This window comes from Maylandia zebra, linkage group LG9, assembly GCF_041146795.1.
Source record: "Maylandia zebra isolate NMK-2024a linkage group LG9, Mzebra_GT3a, whole genome shotgun sequence".
Lineage (NCBI taxonomy): Eukaryota > Metazoa > Chordata > Actinopteri > Cichliformes > Cichlidae > Maylandia > Maylandia zebra.
Genome location: NC_135175.1, coordinates 2,263,858 through 2,286,088, shown reverse-complemented (window position 1 = coordinate 2,286,088; position 22,231 = coordinate 2,263,858). Strand labels below are relative to the sequence as shown.

General features: G+C 44.3%; 1 protein-coding gene across 2 annotated transcripts in view; it reads left to right on the top strand.

Moving 5' to 3' along the window:
* The window catches only part of plppr5b (phospholipid phosphatase related 5b), a 115,296-nt gene that overhangs the window by 7,936 nt on the left and 85,129 nt on the right, over window positions 1-22,231 (top strand). The gene's annotated exons all lie outside the window — the stretch shown is intronic.

The following is a 22,231-nucleotide window of genomic DNA, read 5'->3' as shown; positions in this document are numbered from 1 at the left end:
AGTCTGCTGGACCAGACGGAGTGAGTCCCCTTGTCCTCAAGACCTGTGCCCCCCAGCTGTGTGGAGTCTTTCATAAACTGTTTATGCTGAGTCTGAGTCTGCAGAGGGTCCCGGTGATGTGGAAGACATCATGCCTCGTCCCTGTACCAAAGACGCCTCGTCCCAGTGGCCCCCAGGATTACAGGCCCGTGGCACTGACCTCCCACATCATGAAGACCCTGGAAAGGCTCATCCTGGACCAGCTGCGACCCATAGTAAGACCACATCTGGATCCCCTTCAGTTCGCTTATCAGCCTCGTCTCGGAACAGAGGACGCCATCATCTACCTGCTCAATCGTGTCTACACCCATCTGGACCAGCCGGCGAGCACTGTGAGGGTCATGTTTTTTTACTTTTCCAGTGCTTTCAACACCATCAGGCCGACCCTCCTGGGTGATAAGTTAGCAGCGATGCAGGTGGATGCTTCTCTGGTGTCCTGGATTGTTGATTACCTGACAGGAAGACCACAATATGTACGTCTCCCACAGTGTGTGTCTGACAAGGTGATTAGCAACACAGGGGCACCACAGGGGACTGTCCTCTCCCCCTTCCTCTTCACCCTCTACACCACAGACTTCAGCCACTGCACAGAGACCTGCCATCTTCAGAAGTTTTCTGATGACTCTGCGGTGGTTGGATGCATCAGCAGGGATGATGAGACAGAGTACCGGGCTGTGGTCGACTCCTTTGTCACGTGGTGTGAGCAGAATCATCTGCAGCTCAACGTGGCAAAGACCAAGGAACTGATCGTGGACTTCAGGAAGACCAGGAAACACTTGACCCCTGTTTCAATCCAGGGGGTCAGTGTTGACATTGTGGAGGACTATAAATACCTTGGAGTACACATTGACAATAAACTGGACTGGGCTAAAAACACCACAGCACTTTACAGGAAGGGCCAGAGTCGTCTCTATTTTTTGAGGCGACTGAGGTCCTTCAACATCTGCCAGAAAATGCTGAGGATTTTCTATGAGTCTGTGGTGGCCAGTGCGATCCTCTATGCTGTTGCATGCTGGGGGAGCAGGCTGAGGGTCGCAGATGCCAACAGAATTAATAAACTGATCCGTAAGGCCAGCAATGTTGTGGGGATGGAGCTGGACTCCCTCAAGGTGGTGTCGGAGAGGCGGATGCTGTCCAAGATAAAGACAATGTTGGATAACACCTCCCACCCACTCCATGACATGTTGGTCAGTCACAGGAGCTCGTTCAGTGAGAGACTGAGATTACCGAAAAGCACCACTGAACGACACAGGAAATCATTCCTGCCTGTGGCCATCTCCCTGTACAACGCATCCACTTAACACACTGTTTGCTGCTACAACTACACATGTTTCTTTTCCAACTATTTATTTATAAGTGACTTATGTATGTATGTATGTATATATATGTATATATTGTACTATTCTTAGTTAGCGTATTGTCTGTCTTGTCTTAATGTTGGTTTAAAATGGAGCACTGTAACAAAAAATAATTTCCCCCAGGGATCAATAAAGTATTCTGATTCTGATTCTGATTCTGATTCTGATGTCATCCATGTACAGGAGGTGGCTGACAACTGCTCCGTTCCGTAGTCGGTATCCGTAGCCAGTCTTGTTAATGATCTCACTGAGGGGGTTCAGGCCTATGCAGAACAGCAGTGGGGACAGAGCATCTCCTTGGTAGATCCCGCACTTGATGGTGACTTGTGCTATGGGCTTGGAGTTGGCCTATAGTGTTGTACGCCACATCCCCATTGAGTTCCTGATGAAGGCTCTTAGGGTCCCATTGATCTTGTACAATTCTAGGCATTCCAGTATCCAGCTGTGGGGCATTGAGTCATAGGCCTTCTTGTAATCAATCCAGGCAGTGCACAGGTTGGTCAGTCTGGTCTTGCAGTCTCGGCTGATTGTTCTGTCTACCAGTAGCTGGTGTTTTGCGCCTCTGGTATTCTTGCCAATTCCTTTCTGTGTCCCGCTCATGTATTGACCCATGTGCCTGTTCATCTTAGCCGATATGATGCCTGACAGGAGCTTCCATGTAGTACTGAGGCAGGTTATTGGTCGGTAGTTGGAGGGGACCGGTCCCTTCTTGGGGTCCTTGGGGATCAGGACCGTCCGGCCTTCGGTTAGCCATTCCGGGTGTCTCTCGTTAACTAGCAGCTGGTTCATTTGTGCTGCCAGATGCTCGTGGAGTGCAGTCAGCTTCTTCAGCCAGTAGGCGTGAACCATGTCGGGCCCTGGTGCTGTCCAACTCTTCATACTGGAGACCCTTTCTTGGATATCTGCCACTGTGATGGTTACTGGACCCTGTTCAGGGAGGTCGCTGTGGTCTGCCCTCAGATCCTCTAGCCACTGAGCATTGCCGTTATGGGTTGCATCCTTCTCCCATATGCTCTTCCAGTATTGCTCCGTCTCCAGCCTTGGTGGTGCTGTTCTCTTATTGTTCCCTTGCCACTGAGAGTACACCTTTGCTGGTTCTGTGGAGAACAGCTGGTTTATTCTCCTGCCTTCTATCTCTCTGGTGTACCTCCTCAAGCGGCTGGCCAAGGCTGTGAGTCTTTGCTTGGCAGTTTCCAAGGCCTCAGGTATGGACAGCTTGCTGTATTTCTTAGGCACCTTATTTGTCGCACCTTTCTGCAACTCCGTTAGTTGGCTAACCTCCCTCCGTGCTACTTTGATCTTGCCCTCTAGCCTCCTTCTCCATGGAGGGTACTGCCCCTTGTCGCTGTTCATCTTGTAGCCAAGATGGAACAAGAAGGCATCGGTGGGCAAGAGACGAAAACAGGGCGTTGTTGGAATGCTACTACGCAAGTAACCCCGGCGGAAGGGGCTACATGAATAGGATGAGGGACCTATGGATTCTTCGATACCCAACATCCACAATGACGGCGAAACAACTAGTAGCTCAGTGTTCCAACATTCGAAAGAAGGGACTGCTCTCACAGCTAGAGATTGACGAGGTACAACACAAATATATATATATATGTGTATATATATATATATATATATATATATATATATATATATATATATATATATAGCTGGTGTTTTACTTCTCTGGTATTCCTACCAATCCCTTTCTGTGCCCCACTCATGTATTGACTCATGTGCCTGTTCATCTTAGCTGCTATGATGCCTGACAGGAGCTTCCAAGTGGTGCTGAGGCAGGTTATTGGTCGGTAGTAGGTAATTGGAGGGGACGGGTCCCTTCTACGGGTCCTTGAGGATCAGGACTGTCCGGCCTTCAGTTAGCCATTCTGGGTGTCTCTCGTCAAGTAGCAGCTGGTTCATTTGTGCTGCCAGTTGCCCTTGGAGGTGGCCAAAGCTGTGAGTTTTTGTTTGACAGTTTCCAAGGCTTCAGGTATGGACAGGTTCCTGTACTTCTTAGGCACCGTCTTTGTTGCACCTTTCTGCAGCTCCGATGGTTGTCTAGACTCCTTCCTGCTGCCTTGATCTTAGCCTCTAGTCTCCTTTTCCATGGAGGATACTCCTCTTCGTGGCTGTTTGTTCATCTTGTAGCCAAGCATCTCACTGACCACGGCTGCCGTAGGGTAGATCAGTTGATTAGTCTCTGTAATGGTCGCAGTAGGTATTGTCTGTAGTGTTTCATTCACATCCTCTACTAGATCTTCAGAGGGTACTTCATGTAATCTTGGTAATGGAGGGTGCAGGTTTCAAGCTTCATCATGATTCTGTTTTTCAGGTCAATTTTTCTCATACTCAACGACCCTTCTTCCATCGCACTTGGGGCTTGGTACCCAATCTCAGGTGGGGGTGATGATATCTCCCCCTAACCTGTCGTCCTGGCTCCCCCTTGCTGTAGCATTTGTGTTGCAACTCGTCAGTCTCTAGCTGTGAGAGCAGTTCCTTCTTCTGAATGTCTGGATGGAGGTATCAAAGACTCCATAGGTCCCACATCCTATTCATGTAACCCCTTCCCCTGGGGTTACTTGTGAGTAGCATTCCAACAACGCCCTGTTTTCATCTCTTGCCCACTTATGCATCTCCATCTTGTTCCAGTAGCCCACTTCTCATTCTTCTTAGCACTGGGACCAGGCATGTGTTCTCTCTCTGGAGGTGCAGGCTCAGGTTGTATAGGCGTAGGAGTGCTCCACACAGCTGGCTAGCACAGGCCGTCGTCGGGTCCTGCTGCTTTCCCCTCTCTGAGCCTGTCTAGCTCTCTTCTCATTTACGTGGATGTAATGTGCAGGCCAGTCTGGGTGATGGAGATGAAAAAGAAAAGGAAAAAAAAGCAACAGAAACATCAAAGACACTAAAGAACGTTACAAAGACAGAGAACTGCTACAGCAGGCTGCCACTAGAAGGAGCCATCTGTAAACCATCTTTATTTATTTATGAATTTCATTCTGTTTGGTGTCTCTAACAAGAAAAAATCTTTTCAGAAACGTATTGCATAAGTGTAGTTTTCACTCAGAGGAAGGAAACCGGTAATGTTTTTCTATATGAAGGCATTCAACTAATTGATTTTCCTCTACTTGATGCAGATAAATACTATTAATGGGTTCACAGTACATAAGGACAAGCAGATTTGTGTAATGTTAAACTTGTGTGGATGAAGATACTTCCTCTCAAAATGCACCAGAGGAAAAACAGTCAAACAGACTGGAACCTGTTGATTGTGTCAGGCATCAGAAGAAAAAAAGAAAAGCCTCTTTGACAGATCACATGGTATTTGCAACAGCTCAGGTTGTTTATTATGACATTTCCTTTTGTGTTACTTCTCCAGAAGAGAGTAACACAAAAGGAATTTCTGGCCAGGGGAACAGAAAGAAGACACGGCAAGGCAAGTTTATTTGTATAGCACAATTCAACAACAAGGTGATTCAAAGTGCTTTACAGAGACATTAGAAATAAAAACAAATAAAAAGCATGATTTAAAATTGATTAAAACAAGCAAACAAACAAACTAATTAACAAACAAACAAACAAACAAAACAGTATATAAAATCAAAACAGATAAAATCAGAACAGTAGATAAAATCAGTAGTTAAATGTAAGTTTTGAAATTTAAGCTTAAAAGTGTGGCTTTGGTGCTTTATTCAAATGCAGCTGAGAATAGGTGAGTCTTCAACCTGGGTTTAAATAAACTTAGTGTTTCAGCTGATCTGAGGCTTTCTGGGAGTTTGTTCCAGATATAAGGAGCATAAAAGCTGAATGCAGCTTCTCCGTGTCTGGTTCTGACTCTGGGAACTGATAAAAGACCGGATCCAGATGACCTGAGGGATCTGGAAGGTTCATACTGGGTCAGGAGGTCACTGATGTATTTTGGTCCTAAACCATTCAGAGCTTTATAGACCAGCATCAGAACTTTAAAGTCTATCCTCTGACGGACAGGCAGCCAGTGTAAAGACCTCAGAGCTGGACTGATGTGGTCCACTTTTTTGGTCTTAGTGAGGACTCGAGCAGCAGAGTTCTGAATGAGCTGTAGTTGTCTGACTGATTTTTTAGGTAGACCTGTAAAGATGCTGTTACAGTAATCAAGCCTACTAAAGATGAATGCATGGACTAGTTTTTCCAGGTCCTGTTGAGACATCAGATCTTTTATCCTTGAAATATTCTTGAGGTGATAGTAAGCTGACTTTGTTATTGTCTTAATGTGTTTTTCTAAGTTTAGGTCTGCATCCATCACTACACCCAAATTTCTCGCCTGGTTTGTGGTTTTTAGGTGTATAGATTGAAGTTCTCTGGTGACCTGTAATCGTTTTTTCTTTGGCGCCAAAGACTATTACCTCAGTTTGTTTTTGTTTAGCTGGAGAAAATTGTGGCACAGCCAGTCATTAATTTTCTTCAATGCATTTACCAAGAGCCTGTACAGGGCCTCGGTCTCCTGGTGACACTGTGATATATATTTGTGTGTCATCTGCATAGCTATGATAGTTTATTTTGTTGTTCTTTATAATCTGTGCCAGTGGGAGCATGTAGATGTTAAACAGAGGGGGTCCCAAGATGGAACCTTGGGGAACTCCACATGTGATACTTGTCTGCTCAGATGTGAAGTTACCTATTGATACAAAGTATTTCCTGTTTTCTAAGTATGTTTTGAACCAGTTTAGTACAGTTCCTGAAAGACCTGCCCAGTTCTCCAGTCGTTTGAGTAATATGTTGTGGTCAACTGTATCAAATGCTGCACTGAGATCCAGTAAAACTAAGACTGACATTTTTCCACTGTCTGTATTCAGACATATGTCATTAAACACTTTGGTCAGAGCAGTTTCAGTGCTGTGGTTCTGACTGGAAGACATCATAGCAGTTATTCTGTGTTAAGAAGTAACTGAGCTGTTGAGAAACTGCTTTTTCAATGATCTTACTTAAAAATGGGAGATTTGAGATCGGCCTGTAGTTGTTCATTTGTGTCTTGTCAAGATTGTCCTTTTTCAGTATAGGTTTTATTACAGCAGTTTTTAGTGGTTCTGGAAACACACCTGACATTAAAGAAAAGTTGACGATCTGTAACAGGTCTGACTCTAAAGTCTTTGAGACCTTTTTGAAAAAACTTGTTGGCAGGACATCTAAACAGCAGGAGGAGGAGTTCAGTTGACCTATGATGTCCTCCAGGTCTTTGCTGTTAATAGGATGAAACTGTTTCATGGTGTTTGAACAGTTTTTTGGTGGACACAGTACATATTCTGAATCTGCTGTTGATGTACCAATTGCTTGTCTAATTTTTTGGATTGGACAAGGACAGCAGATGATGTTACAATAAATGTTACATTTTGCAAAGCTACCAGTTTGGAAATAACATGGTTATTTGTATAATTCTGGTTCAAATCAGATGAGATTTAGTGGTTTGCAGTAGACTGGTGAGTATATACACGTGATGCTTTTCTGTACTCCCTGATCCATCATGCACACACTTGGATATGCACCCCTCTTTAAAAACACAGCATAAAAAAGATGGGCGTCACTACCATTACTTCATGAAGTGATTTCAGGATTTTGAAGCCTCTGCAGCTTCAGCTGGCACCATCCAGATTCCAGAAACATTATCCTTCCCGCAGCCCCTAGATTGCAGCAATGCAAAGAATGGATGCAAACAGGCCAAACACAGTAATTAAGTAATGTACTGTATTACTTTTAATAAAAGTGTTCTGTGTAATATGTGTAATAGATTACTTTTTTTGAATAATGACCCAACACTGATCACAACGAAGAGAGGAAATCCCTCCAACGTGTATAAACATGCAGTTAATTTGCACAAATGTAATGTCTTAGTGATGCTGGTAGCTCTCAGACTGGAGCTAGTTAGAACACAATGAGAATCAATAAGAGAATTGATAAGGAATCGAATAATGGAATCGGAATCACTAAATTCTCAGCTACTATGTAAAGTGAAACGATAACCTGACAGCTGATCTATTGATCTGTCTTTGCTAAGAAGAGTAGGAAATAATAAACAAAACAAGATGTTTGAGCTTGTCAAAAAGAGGAGAGACAGAGAAGCAAGAAACGTGAGAGATCAGAAATGACAGCATGAAAAGCACAGACAGCGGCTGCAGTCGTTGTTTTTAACACTTGGTTTCACTTCAGTTCTCTTCACTTGTACTAAAGCAGAATGGCCATCCCTGGACTGGAGCACACAATGAACGCACCAGCAGTGCTGGACCATACACCCCACCTAACACGATATCCAGTGTTGTCTTTAATCTTTGTGATTCAATAAACTGAAAGGGTGACTTTGACCCATCTAAGGCAGCAAGAGGTGGCGATCTCCTCCAGGTGGGGCAGGGGGCAGCTAATTGTTTTGTTTTTTTTGGCTAGCTGAACTTCCTGCAAGGCTATGATGCAGTATGTGAGTACACTCTCAATGGTTATTCTGTAGAATGCCACCAGTAGCCTCTGCTTCAGGACCCTCAGAAAGTGTGAGGGGGGAGTGAGTTGGGGGGGCAAGTTTTTTTTTTGTTTTTTTTTTTTTTTTTCTTTTTGGCCTGTCCCGTTTGGCTCTTTTGCCATCAGAATTGTTGTCTAAAGGCAAAGAAAGATGCCCAACGGATTTACTTTACCAAACTGACCATCCCAGCCTTGCCGTAATGGTCCATTTGATTCACCTTTTATTGTTTATTTTATTTTCACTTACTGAATACGGGACAGACTTGACTGGGGGAAAGAAGGGGAGAAAGAAAGAGGGAAAGAGAAACAGCTGAGAAGAGGGACGGGGGAGAAGGGCAAAAGACAAAAACCAACAGAACGGGCAGAGAAAAAAAAATGCATATATCAATCACCTGGATCACCTGCTGAGAAAGAAAAAAGAAAACAAGCAGAAGAGAACAAGAGTAATAGAATAAACAACATCACAATGATATATGGGAATATGACAGTAAATACTAAATATTAAACATTATTGTGCAGCACATAAGATCAACAGAACACAGTGTGCTTTGAGGTAGGAGCCAAAAAGGGTGTAGTTTGTGGGTGTGATCACCCGTGTGTACACCTGTGAGCATGGACGCGCTTGTTTTTTGTTTTTTAAAAGGTTCCTTCATGTAATAATCTGCTAGAGGGTGTGGGGGGGCCACAGCCCCGTCCTCCAGGGCGTGAAGCAGGTGTGGAGGAGATCAAAACTCCAGACATCCAGAGGCCCCCAGAACACAAGAGACCAAGGAAGACCAACAGAGGGGCAGCTGCGCCACTGTCCCGGAAAGAGCTGAGGAGAGTCCCAGATGAGGGCTCACTCAGCAGCCGCGGAGCAGAAGCCAGGGGGAGTTGCAGTGACGCGCCCGTGAGCTCCGCCGGCAGCCAGCTGCGCCTGAGTGACCGAGCCCCAGGCCGAGAGGCCGGGGGCACCCCACCTCCGAAGTGGCCCGAGCGAGCCCCAGGCTCCAGGCCCCGATAAGCGGCCGCCAAGGAGTGAGCCGGTGTGTACCTGGACGCCCATCCCCGGACACAAAGAACCACCAACGCACCGATGTCTGAGGGGGTCCGCCACTGGCAGGGGAAGTGGTGGTAGGGGGAGATAGGCCTCCAAACCTTGGAGGGCCTGAGATGTCCCCAGAGAGGTGGCGCCTGACACCCAACCTGACATATAGACACAGACATACAGGCACACACAGATACAAACATCCATTCCCACCCTCATGCTCTCATATGCACTTACTCCACACTCAACCAACGTGGAGACAGACATAAAGAGACGTTGTACACACGATCACACTCCCCAAGCGTACTCTACAAACCGGGTCTAGGTGCCCCCGCCCCTGGAGGGGGGAACTGCACCCAGACCCAGGTGGTGTTTCCCTTTTCCCTGCGGTGGGGGGAGGCAGACCGCCCTGACTCCGCAGCAGCAGGAAGGCTCCACACTCCAGACCACAGTCGGACGGCCAACTCCTCCTCCTAGTCCCCCTGCTCCAGCAGGTCGCAGAGAATGGGGGTGAGAGAAGACTCCAAACCTCCCTCCACCCGCTCATTGTAGTGTTGATGCATGTGTGTTCTAAGGTGCATTTAAAACCCAGGAGGGCATGGAGCTACCTGCCAGAGAGCAGCAGGTAAGTGCATGGTCCCTCCTGCTGGCCCTCAATGTCTACGTGTATTTAAAATTGAGAGGTGGGCAACGATGCCAGGGGTGGGGTGTACACCCTGATGGTACTTTGGACTCCTTGTATCGTGCCCACCCCCAAGATCCTATATGTATGTGTAATGAGAGTGTGAGTAATGTGAATGTCTAAGTTGTGGGATAAAATTGAGGCAGAGGCAGCCAGAAGGTGACAGAGGGGGGGGGGGGTAGCCTCCTCTGCACCCTGGTGACATACCCCTACTCCAAGGCCCTGCATGTGTGGGTGGTTGTGGTGGAGCGGGAAGAGGGAGGCAGCTGGAGATGGGGAGGGAAGGAAGGGAGGGGCAAGTGACCCCTCCCTGGGGCCAGCTCCCCCGCTGACCCCAGTAGGCACCCCCATACTCCGCGACCCGCCAGGGAAAGGGGGCCCAGGCCCATCCAGACCGGGCCCAGTGCAGCAGCGCCGCCCGGCCCCACAGAGCCCGGGACAGTCCACCCAACCCCACCACAGAGAAAACTGCACCCACCCCACCATCCACTCATCTTCCAGACTACATAAGACAATAAACACCCAGGCTGAGATCTTTTCTCCAGTCTCTTTGAGAGAGCTTTGCAGATTATTTTAAGGTCTACATTTATAAGGGATATTGGACGATAGCTTGAGGGATATACAGGGTCTTTGCCTGGTTTTAGCAGGAGATTAATGTTTGCAGAATTCATATTTGATGGAAGTCTGCCCTTTTCTTTAATTTCCAACAACGTTCTGTAGAAAACTGGTGCTAGAATCGACCAGAATTCTTTGTAGAATTCTGCAGGAAAGCCATCTGGACCTGGAGCCTTATTATTGTGCATACTTATCAGGGCTTCCTGGAGTTCACCTGGTGTCAGTGGTGAATCCAGTGCCATTGCTTGAGTGTCCAATAATTTTGGAAGAGTTATGTTGTCCAAAAACTGATCAATTTCTTTTTTAGATGGGCTTATTTGTGGTGAATACAACGTTTTATAGAAATCCCTGAAAATGTTGTTTATTTGTATCGGATCATATGTTGTGTTCCCCGATAAATCTTTAGCAGCACATATAGTTGTTTTTTCTTTATTTATTTTTAGCTGGTTTGCTAGAAATTGACCGGATTTATTACCATGTTCATAATTTTGTAGGCGTAGTCTTTGTACTAAGAATTTTGTTTTTTTATCAATTATCTCATTTAATTCTAGTTTTGTTTTGCGTATTTTGTTCAATGTTTCCTGATCTTGGTGGGACGCGTAGGCTTCTTCTAGTGATTTGATGTTTTTTTCTAATTCCATAATATTTTTGTTTTCTTTTTTCTTTTTATGTGATGAGAAAGAAATTATTTTACCTCTCATCACAGCTTTCCCTGCTTCCCATAGAACAGAAGCTGATGTTTCGGGAGTGTCATTATAGTTCAAATATGAAGTCCACTCTTTTTTAAAATATTTAATAAAGTCTTCATCTTTAAGTAGTGATATATTAAATCTCCAGTTTTTTCTTGGCGTAGTATTATTCTTGTGCATTAGTGTTAAAGATACAGGACCATGATCGCTGACAGCTATAGGGTGAATCTCAGTGTCTGAAATGTCGTTCAGCAGTGAGCTGCCGACCAAAAAATTATCCAGACGAGAGTAGGAGTGATGGACATGTGAGAAAAAAGTATATTCCTTACTGGTGGGGTGAAGGGAGCGCCATGCATCGCAAAGACCAAAGTCACTCATATACTGTTTGATTATATTTGTGGACTGCCAATTACGCTGAGTTCCCGCTGTATTGAGCCTATCCATCTCTTCATTTAGTCCAAGGTTGAGGTCACCTCCAAGAACAAGTGTGCCATCTAAGTGTTCAGAGAGTGCACTGAAAAAACCGTGAAAGAATGAGGGATCATCAACATTTGGACCATATACACTTGCAATACATAGCTTTTTATCACGTATAGATAGTTTAATGATTAAGAATCTGCCCTCTGGATCTATAACTGTATCGAGTACTGTGAAATTAATATTTTTATGTATTAAAATTGCTGCTCCCCTTTGTCTAGAATTATAACAAGCTGAGAACACATTGGGAAACTCAGGTGTTTTAAGTTCATTCGAACCTCTAAGAGGTCTGTGGGTCTCTTGTAAAAGGACAACATCCGCCTGTAGTTTTTTGAGTTGGTTAAATATTTTTAACCTCTTTACTCTGGAGCCAGCTCCATTTATATTCCATGTAATGAACCTCAGTGTACCCATAGATGTTTGTGTATAACTAGGGATGTATGCTGTGTGCGTTGCTTAGACAGGTGGAGAGAATACGTCACTTGTTCATAAATAAAGAGAAGGAGAGAGAGAAAAAATGTGTGGCGAGATGCTCCCTGAGTCTGACTTTGTGTATGCATAATTACTAATATGAGTAGGCTTGGCATTAAGTGTGTGTGTATCTTATATGACTGTGTGCGCTGTCTGACTGATGTAAATGTGCTGCCGTTGAGCGCATGGTGCGTATGTGTCGAAATAAAGGATGTTTGTGGATGAGTGTCAAAGCAGGTGATCGAGGCAGTGAAAGGAATAAAGAAAGAAACCAAGGACAGGGGTGAGCAGCATAAAACCAAGAGGGGGAAAAGAGAGGAAAAAAAACGAGAAGAAAAAAAACCAAAACGTAAACATTCCAATTAAATCACTGACGGAGAGTGACGGTGTTAATTCTGCTATGAAATCACACTTTAAGATGCGATTTGATACTGGTAAGTTAAACAGATGTTAATGCAAGTTAGTGTGAGTGGATAGGGAAATGGTGTAGCTGATTCTTATCTGGTGTGAGGTTAATACAGCCACGGAGTGATGTTGGGGTCGCGGTGGAGCTGTCCGTCCACGTACAGATGGTCCACAGCGATGACAGCGCGGGAGCCCTTCTGGATGAAGCTGCGTCGGATTGGGAAGAGGACCCTGCGTCGTTCCAAGATCTCTTTGGGGAACTGGTCGTTCACGCTGAAGTCCGTTCCTTTTAATTCCCTGCCGCGGCTTTTCACATGTTGCTTTTGTTTGAAGTGGCCGAATTTGGCCACGATAGGACGTGGTCTCCCGGCCGTAGCCCGAATGGGGCCGAGGCGATGTACCCGATCGAAGACGATGTTCTTCACAGTGTCCTCCGGCAGCTTCAGGTGGGTTTTGATGAAGCTTTTTACCGTGGTCTCCGCGTCCTCTCCAGCGGCTTCTGGAATACCAGAAAATACCAGATTATCACGCATGCTACGAGCTTGTAGATCGATAACTGGGGGCAAGTTTTACACGCTGTGGTCTGTTTAAAAGAATTTCACTCGCTGGGCCCACGTCCTCATTTGAGGTTTGACAGCGTTTTAGTAGGTAAAGGTGATGCTTGGACATGAACTGAGCTGTGGTTTGGGGAAGGCCTCGAAGGGGACTGGCGGCGGCTCCCGGGCCTGGCAGATCATCTCCGAGGCAAGCTTTCCCAGATGAATGTGCCTGATCCCATCTGCCGGTGGATCACTGACTTCCTGACGGACAGGAAGCAGCATGTGAGGCTGGGAAAGAATGTCTCGGACTCCCGGACCATCAGCACCGGCTCCCCTCAGGGCTGTGTTCTTTCTCCTCTGCTCTTCTCCCTGTACACCAACTGCTGCACCTCCACCCACCAGTCTGTCAAGCTAATCAAGTTTGCAGATGACACCACCGTTATTGGGCTCATCTCGGACGGGGATGAGTCTGCCTACAGGAGGGAGGTTGAACGTCTGGTGTCCTGGTGCAGCCACAACAACCTGGTGCTGAATGCCCAGAAGACAGTGGAGATTATTGTGGACTTCAGGAAGCACACAGCCCCACTCCCCCCCCCCATCATCCTGACTGACACCCCCATCACCTCTGTGGACTCATTCCGCTTCCTGGGTACCACCATCACCCAGGACCTGAAGTGGAAGCCCACCATCACCTCCGTCATCAAGAAAGCCCAGCAGAGGATGTACTTCCTGAGGCAGCTGAAGAAATTCAACCTGCCAACACGGACGATGATGCAATTCTACACCGCAATCATCGAGTCCATCCTCACCTCCTCCATCACCGTGTGGTACGCTGGAGCCACTATCAGGGACAAACAGAGACTGCAGCGTGTTGTGCGCTCTGCTGAGAAGGTGATTGGCTGCAGACTCCCATCTCTGCAGGACCTGTACACCTCCAGGACACTGGGGCGTGCAGCTCGGATCTCAGCTGACCCTTCTCACCCTGGACACAGTCTGTTTGACCTGCTCCCCTCAGGCAGGAGGCTCCGGTCCATCCGCACCAGAACCTCTCGCCATAAGAACAGTTTCTTCCCCTCTGCTGTTGGACACATGAACAATAACCATATGACTGTCCCCGCCACTAACACATGACCCTACGCTGTGTTCACTGCATCATTCCATGTTTGGCACTGATCACCACCTGCACTCATGTATATATCTTTCTACGTAGCACTTTTAATTCTTATTCTCATGTATATATCTCATGTATATCCCATGCACATATCTTTCTACGTAGCACTTTTAATTCTTATTCTCATGTATATATCTCATGTATATCTCATTTATATATCTTTCTACGTAGCACTTTTAATTCTTATTCTTACTTTTATTTTTTCATGTCTATTTAAGCGCAATTTATGACAGTATGTTTGCACTGAAGCACCGCAGCAATTTCCTAATGTTGTAAACCTGCTCAACATTTGGCAATAAAACCCTTTCTGATTCTGATTCTGATTCTGATTCTGATCCCCATGTACTAAACAGAAATGAGGAAGTTAAAGAATTGAGAACAAGGAGGGAGGGAGGGTGGGGAATGTAAATGAGAATGTACAGCTTGCAGAACTGGGGGAACCTCTGTAGATGACAACCGGAAGGAGCGTGTTTGGAGGTGTGGTCCTGCTCCTGAAATTCCAATACATAATCTCCAAGTCTTTAATCCAGGTACAGGCTGAATGTGGGAGCTTCAGGTCCAGCACTCACTGCACTACGATGGCCGGCATACTGAATGCTTACCTGTAACCTATTTACCTGAGTGTTCCAGGAGGGTCAGCGTGGTATGAAGAGTGATGGCAATAGCATCCGCAGTGGAAGGGTCGATCCTGTAGGGGGTTGAATTGTGCTGGGAGGCAGGCCTCTGTGTGCTTCTTACACCTTTTAATCCAGAAACGTAAGTGGACTATCTATTGAAGCAAGGATATTTCCAATATCTGTGACATATCCAGTGTTCTCAGTGTTAAAGGCAGATCTGTAGAGACTGTGACTTGGAAAGTAAAGTGATTTGTTAGTTGTTATTTTCAGTTGTCCCAGCACAGAGTGCTGGCATTCATCTCCATGAAGCCATCCCAGTGAGTTTGCATAGAGGTGTAAGGAACAAACAAGATGTTTTTCCAACACTGATGCTTGTCACAGATCTGGGTAACACTGCTATGTTTGGTGTTGTACAGTCTGGCTTTTAGACAGATTTGCTCTGATGCTCACTGGGCTTAGCCAGAAAGCCCCATGCTCTGCATATCAGCCCAGAGGTGGTGCAGCTGGTTTCATGCTGCACACAGACCCTCAGCCTCCTGTTAATATTACATATTAGACAGGTCGGAATAGTTATTAATAGTTTTTTTGTTTATGTTATTTTTTCTGGTAGTGCTGGTGGGCGGGGGTGTACCATGCCACACAACATGCCATTTACAGCCTACGGTAGTTTGCAACAGCCATTTCTTTTGCATCCATTCCCTTCTTATCCCTGTTGGCGGGAGGGGGATGAAGCAGACCCCCTGGACAGGTCGCCAGTCTGTCGCAGGACTAATGTAACAGAGTCATAAATCACATTGTTATAATTACACAAAATGTATTCTAAACCCCCAAACTGCTCCTATCATACCTGACTTTTAGGACCTCCAAGCCTGTAGTTATGTTCATTATCAGTTAGAGCCCCTCCTTATTGTTTTCTTCTTCTTCTTTGGTGCAATACTATAAATACAGTGTACCCCTTTTGCCTCTCCCCTTTTTCTACAATTCCCCTGTGGGAGAGGTGGGTGTCATTTCTTTCCAACACCTTAAAAACACACATAATTCATATTTAGCCACCCTGATGTTTCTGATTGCGATGTTAGTTCAGTTATTGTCATTATTAAGCCTGTTTTTGTAAGATGTGATAAGTGTGTAGTATGTGTGTATCATAAATGTGTTTTAGGCTCCATAAATGCTAGCATGAATATATACTCCTTGCTAGCTTGGGAGCTGTGGTGGGTTGAGCTGGAGTGGGCAAATTATTTACTTGGAGGTCTTTCTTTCTTTTACCTTTTTTATCAGGTATGTCGGATTTCATGTTGATGTTTTTGTTTTATCTTATGTCAAATATGTTACGTGTAAATGCATATTTTATGTTTAATGTAAAAATAAATGCCCTTTTTCTACAATTCCCCTGTGGGAGAGGAGCTGGAGTGGGCAAATTATTTACTTGGAGGTCTTTCTTTCTTTTACCTTTTTTATCAGACACAACGCAGAATCACACCGGTTACACTAACATATAGAGACAGACAACCGTTCGGACTCACATTCACACCTATGGGCACTGACGCTCTGACGCTCTGTTCTCTGAAAAAGACCTGTTGTATAATTCTGAAATGTACATTATTTTTCAGTTTTGGGTAACCCTACCCTTTTGTAACCTCTGGCAGTTAAACCAGTTAAGTCACCACTTACCTTTGTACCATCAAGCTATTCATTGGACTTGAACCACTTGAATAGCAAAAAAAACAGAAAAATGAGGGTGTTATAAAACGTTTGACAGGTGGTGTACCTGTCGGACTGAAAACACCTGAATTTTAAGATTTTGACATATCAAACACGGTTGTTTGATATGTTGCAGGCACTTCCAGTTTCATAATGGGGAAAGGCTCTCCTTCTGTTTCTGCACTGGTCCCATGTCCTGCTGTTTGGGTTGAAAATGCAAACTCATCATAGTTTAAAGATTCAATATTAAATCTTAAAGGTTGATTTTAATTTTAATTTCATTCATATAAGTTTTATGCTACTCTTCATGCTGTGCTTGTCCCCACAGAAATATAAATGACTGAATAAGTGAGTGTGTAACCACGCTGTGGTTGGGGTGTGTTTTAGTCTATTCAAAAGGTTCACAGACCCCTGAGCAGCCATAACAATCTCTTTCATAATTCATCTTACAAAGGAACAAAAAGGAAAACACTGTTGCTTATGTTGGAGAGAAAACAAATGTGCTTAAAACTGAGAGAACAGTTGTGTCATTGTTAGGAGACTTGGTTTGGTTGAAGCGACATCTGCTTTGGATAGATTTGGAACTTTTTTCTTCAATATATGAATCTGAGCACATAACTTAGTTTGATGCCAATGTTTAGACCTCACTCACCTTTTTTCACTCATTATGTATTTATACACCACTCTGCATTTAATCATTAGTTATTATTTATCTCTAGCCATCTTACTCTGTGTGTCTGTTTTCTGTTAAAAGGAAACGTTTTGAATGCACAACCTTACACATGAAAACACTCCCTGCCCCTGATCAGCACAGCCATCATCATTCTGAACCACACAGGCGTTTCTAAATTCCTGCATGCTTCTATGCTTAAAATATGTCTTAAGAGAGGGTTCTGCAACCTTTTCTATCTCTGTTTTATTATTGGAAAGCACTTTGGTCAACTTTGTTGTTTTTAAAAGTGCTATATACAGTAAATAAAGTTGGATTGGATTGGATTTTCTAGCAAGATGAGCATCAACAGCTCTTCATGCCATGAGTACTTTATCATGCACCGTGGTGGCCAGTCATTGATGGGGCTGCTTGTTTTGGGCCACTGTTCAGAGCCTCCTTTTAAATGACTGCTGTGTACAGATGCATACCACACAGACGAGAGGCTTCAGTGTCTAAAAATGTCCTGGGAATCTCTTGGTGTCAGCATGCTCAAATCTTCTTCAATTTACTAGCTAGGTCTCACTGTTCTGGTAAAATGGATTGCCACTGCAAACCCAATTATTGGCTTGAGAATTGAGACGTATTGAGACGCTGGTTCAGTGTAAGTGGATTCTGTCTTACTGATGAACAGAGCTCAGTGCTTTGATATAGACTGGTGTGAAATTAAATAAGCAAGATTCAAAGAGAAGAGACTGAAAGAAGTGAGCAAGTTCATCCCTGACTGAGGAGCTGCTGAGATCACCCTGGCCTTGTCAGCATGACTTAACCAATGGCGTATAGCTCTACAGTGAGGACGATAAGGACAGAGAGAGGGCAGAGAGGTGGTTAAGGGACTAAACAAGTAGCACATTGTCACTGTGGACCTGTCAGCTTGTGTTACAGCCAGTGAGAAAGTGGGACAAAGTGCTGCTCAGGCTTTTTGGAAATCAGGCAGCCCCTTAGCCATTTCTTGCCATTCTCAATGATGATCACAGGCAATACACTGGGGTTGCTAAAGGGTCTGGCTAACCCTAGCATGCAAGACTTTTAATAATAACCCCTGAAGTGGTAACTTACGGTAATAACATGTCCATGATCAACAATCTGAAGCTAGAGAGTAAATAGTTCTAACATTAAAAAAAAATAAATCATCTGATCCTTACCAGGTAAATGTAGTCAAATAAAACCAGAAGAACACATGAAATAATACACAGTGCCATTATTTATTTAACTAAATGTAAGGAATTCTGGCCCACTGTTTTTCCACAAATGCTTCAGTTGTGTGGCGTTTGTGGTCATTCCTTTATGCACAGCTCTCTTGAGGTCCTACCACAGCATTTCAAGGTCTGGACATTGACTGGGCCTCACCTCTGACTCTAGAATAGTTTGGCATATATAAGAGTTTGTGGTTGACTCAGTGAATGTGGAGTACCAGGTGGCCAGCATCTCCACTCATGTCTCATCTGTTCAGAGAACTTTGCTCCAAAAGTCTTGTTTGTTCAGCTTCCCATGGGAACACCTCCAATCATATTTCTTCAGAGTCTTTCTAACTGTACTGTCATGAACTTTAATATTTAATGTGCTAATTACAGCCCACAGGGTCTGAGATGGAGTTCTTGGGATTTCGCAGTTTCTCTTAGCATTGCATGGTGAGCTGAGCTCAGGTGAATTTCTGGGACTTGAACCATCTTTAATTTTCCAACTTGTGAATGGTATTTCTTACTGTAGATTATTCTAAGATAATACTTTAAACTATTTCATAACCTAGATAATTATGCATGGGCTACAAAAATGATGTAGTGGAGATATGATATTGTAGCAGCCTTACTCCGTGTGTAGCACAGCGAGAAGCTTGTTTGTGTTCTTTGCTGATATTCTAATGATGTTTGATTCCTTGGAAAGTGATTCTGTCACTACTTAAAGTGTGCTTGTAGCCGTAAAGCAAAGTGATCCACCCGCGATGCAGTAGTGTGGCCATGTATGCAGAATACATTTAACATTAAACATGAAATCAGATGTAAACTCTAAGGTCTGTCGCAGTCGTGTAAGAACCGTGTTGTAGTCCTGACAGCACACATGTATGTGGGGGACATGTAAGAACAGAGCTGTGCTGAGCATGTGGAGCCTACTCCTCCATGTCTTTTGTTGTTCCTCATAATAAAATGAGTGAAACCATGGCAACAGCACAAGTTTCTCCCATAATAAAAACAGCAGAAGATTTATCCTTTGTCCCTTTTTTACTTGTCACACTGCTTTACTGTGACATTTGCAGCCTAGCAACGGCACCTGATGATATCTGAGATGGCAGTAAAAATGCAAAAATAAATGGACGGATGGAACGTCACCACATTTCTCCCCGGGTACTCCCGCTTCCTCCAACAGTCCAATGACATGCAGTTTGTGGGGATAGGTTAACTGATCAATCTAAATTGCCCAATGGTTGTTTGTGTCTGTGTGTTGGCCCTGCGACAGACTGGCGACCTGTCCAGGGTCTACCCCGCCTCTCACCCTATGACAGCTGGCGTAGGCTCCAGCACCCTCCCGACCCTGAAAAGGATAAGCAGAAGCGAATGGATGGATATATGTATATATATATGTATATATATATATATATATATATATATATATATATATACATATATTCGTGCTGTTAGCGTTAATCTCCTTAAAATGACGTTAATGCCATAACCGCATTAACGCGGCAAATCTCGGTTAGCGAGTTAGCGCAGATCGCCCTGTGCTGGGGCTACACACGTTAACGAGCTAACCGTGCTAACGAGTTTATATAGCAGCCACACGCTGCTATATATATATATATATTTATATTTGTTAATTTGAGTTTATTACAGTTTAGGTTTTAGTTTAGTTTCCCCAGCTTGCCTTGTTTCCCCACCATCTTTAGTACAGCGGCTGAAATGAACATTGCTTTCCCTTCTATTCACTTTTTATGTGTTTATGTATGCAAGAGACCGTATAAGTAACTTTTGATTTTAGGATCACAAATAGTTCTTTCAGATTATATTTGACTATTTAGCATTTGTACATGATCGCTTTCCTTATTGTGTCTTTCTTCATGCCTTCTCCTCCACTACTCTTTCTCCTCTCTCATTTCCACCTCATTGTCTTCCTCTTCAAGCTTCATCTTCTGCACCGAAGTCAGGAGATGAGGCTCTAAAAATAGTATCATTACTACAATGTACTGGCTTGTACATCTTGAGGTTTTAATTACTAACTATACTGGTGTGGTTAAAGGTTTCCATACAGTCACAATGGGCATGAATGTCATGGTAATTTGAGTCTTTTAATGATTTCTTTGAGCTCTTCTCTTTCCAGGTAATCACTTTTTATTGTAAGTTATAAAAACAGGATTGATTGGTCAAAAACTTGGGGGAGAACTTTCGGTCTAGCAGAATCAACATCAAAGTTTTGTACCTTCCGGTGCCAACAACAGTCCAGGCAGATCATCCCCCTCAAATTCCTCAGAGAGGGGGAATTCTCCCTGCTGTTAGTGTCTGAGTGCAACGGTCTATTCTACAATGGTAAATGGTAAATGGCCTGTATTTATATAGCGCTTTTACTAGTCCCTAAGGACCCCAAAGCGCTTTACATATGCAGTCATCCATCCACCCATTCACGCACACATTCACACATATACAATACATATATGTGTACAATAAAGGATAAAACAGTGACTTTTAGCCAGCATAGTTTGATCCTCATCATCGTCAGATAGGCTCATGTGGCTCTGTTTGAAAAACAGGCTTTAAAGTGGTCAGTGCAGTGTTACTGAGCACAGTGCAGGCCCTGCATTCTTTTACTGATGTTACGACTATCACGGTGTGCAGTGTATTTCATCCCAGTACATCCCTACCAGTGTCACCATGGAAATACAGCTCCTCATATCAATGATGAGTAGCTGACGTGGTAGGGTCATCACTTCCACTCCACCTGGTGCCAGTCGCGTTGGTGTTGAGTTTTATTTGGTTATATTTTATCAGTTGTCTAATGTAAGAGATCTATCGTGTGGACTCTTTCAGTGGCTCCAGAGTGCGATGCTTTACATTCACCTAATGAGTGAAAGCAGCCTGGTTTGATCCCTGGAGGAACCAAATACACTGCTTAGTTAACTGTCCCAACAGACTGGGAAATAAAGTATTTGCAGGGAAAAACTTGGACATATGAGAGAAAGTGAGTTATGGCGCTATGATTTATGACAGGGGAAGTAAGAAAAAAATTGGCTTGGTTTGTCCCCAGTATACCTTTTTTGCTTTCTTCTGACCAGTGCTTGTGCTAGGTCCTCATCGGGGTCAGAGTTTTCTCCAGCACCAGGTCCCACTGACTACTTTGTCCTTTCACATATGTATCTATTACTATTACGCTGCATCGGCTCACTCACAGCATGGCTGTTATGTAATTTCTTCTTCATCTTCTTCTGTTTTACTGACAGCTGGCAACCCATTTAATTAGAGCAGGTAGTTGTACTGCCCTCTAGTGGAAGAGAATGTAATTGTTCTGCCCGATACCCACACCGATCGCTTAGATTACTAATCAGGTGGAACCAGATAATCTTCCACGGCACACCTGATCATTTCTCACGGCACACCTATGTGCCGCAGTGCAGTGGCTGGGAAACACTGCCTTAGCTGAAGAGGAGTGACTGCGTCAACCACCGTACCTGTTTTTACTGGTCACCTCGGGTTTCTATCACTTTTCACTGGTTCCCTAAGCCACCGTAGTTTTTGTGTCTAAAAGCTATTATGTTCTCTAGTGGCATGATCTTTCATATTTTTCTCCTCATGAAGAGAAATCCCACATCCAGACCCAAACATGAGTGTGTCTGCTAACAGGAACTGTGTGTTTAATAAAGTGTGATATTACTCGGTGCCACACACATGTCAGTGATTCACTGACTGTTACACTGTTACACTGTTCTTTCATTCCACAAACACACACTGGCTTCTTTTGCATCAGTTACACATTCACCATTCTGCTGCTCACTGGCATCAGTGTCTGAAAACAATAATAAATACAGTTTATTTATAATTAATTTTAATGTTGCATTGAAGCTGCCTGACGTAAACAGCTGTTTAGAAAATTACTTGTTTGAAAGGTTTCCATCCGTCCCTGATTTAGACGTTTGCTCCAGCTCTTCAGACCTCACCCTGGGGACTGGAAGACTTCTATAGTGTAAGGATCAGTGGCCTGCCATGTTTGTCTGTAGCAGCTTTCTTTGGCTAATAGTCAACTTTAGAGAGTTGTATAGAAAGTGGGCTCGGTCCTG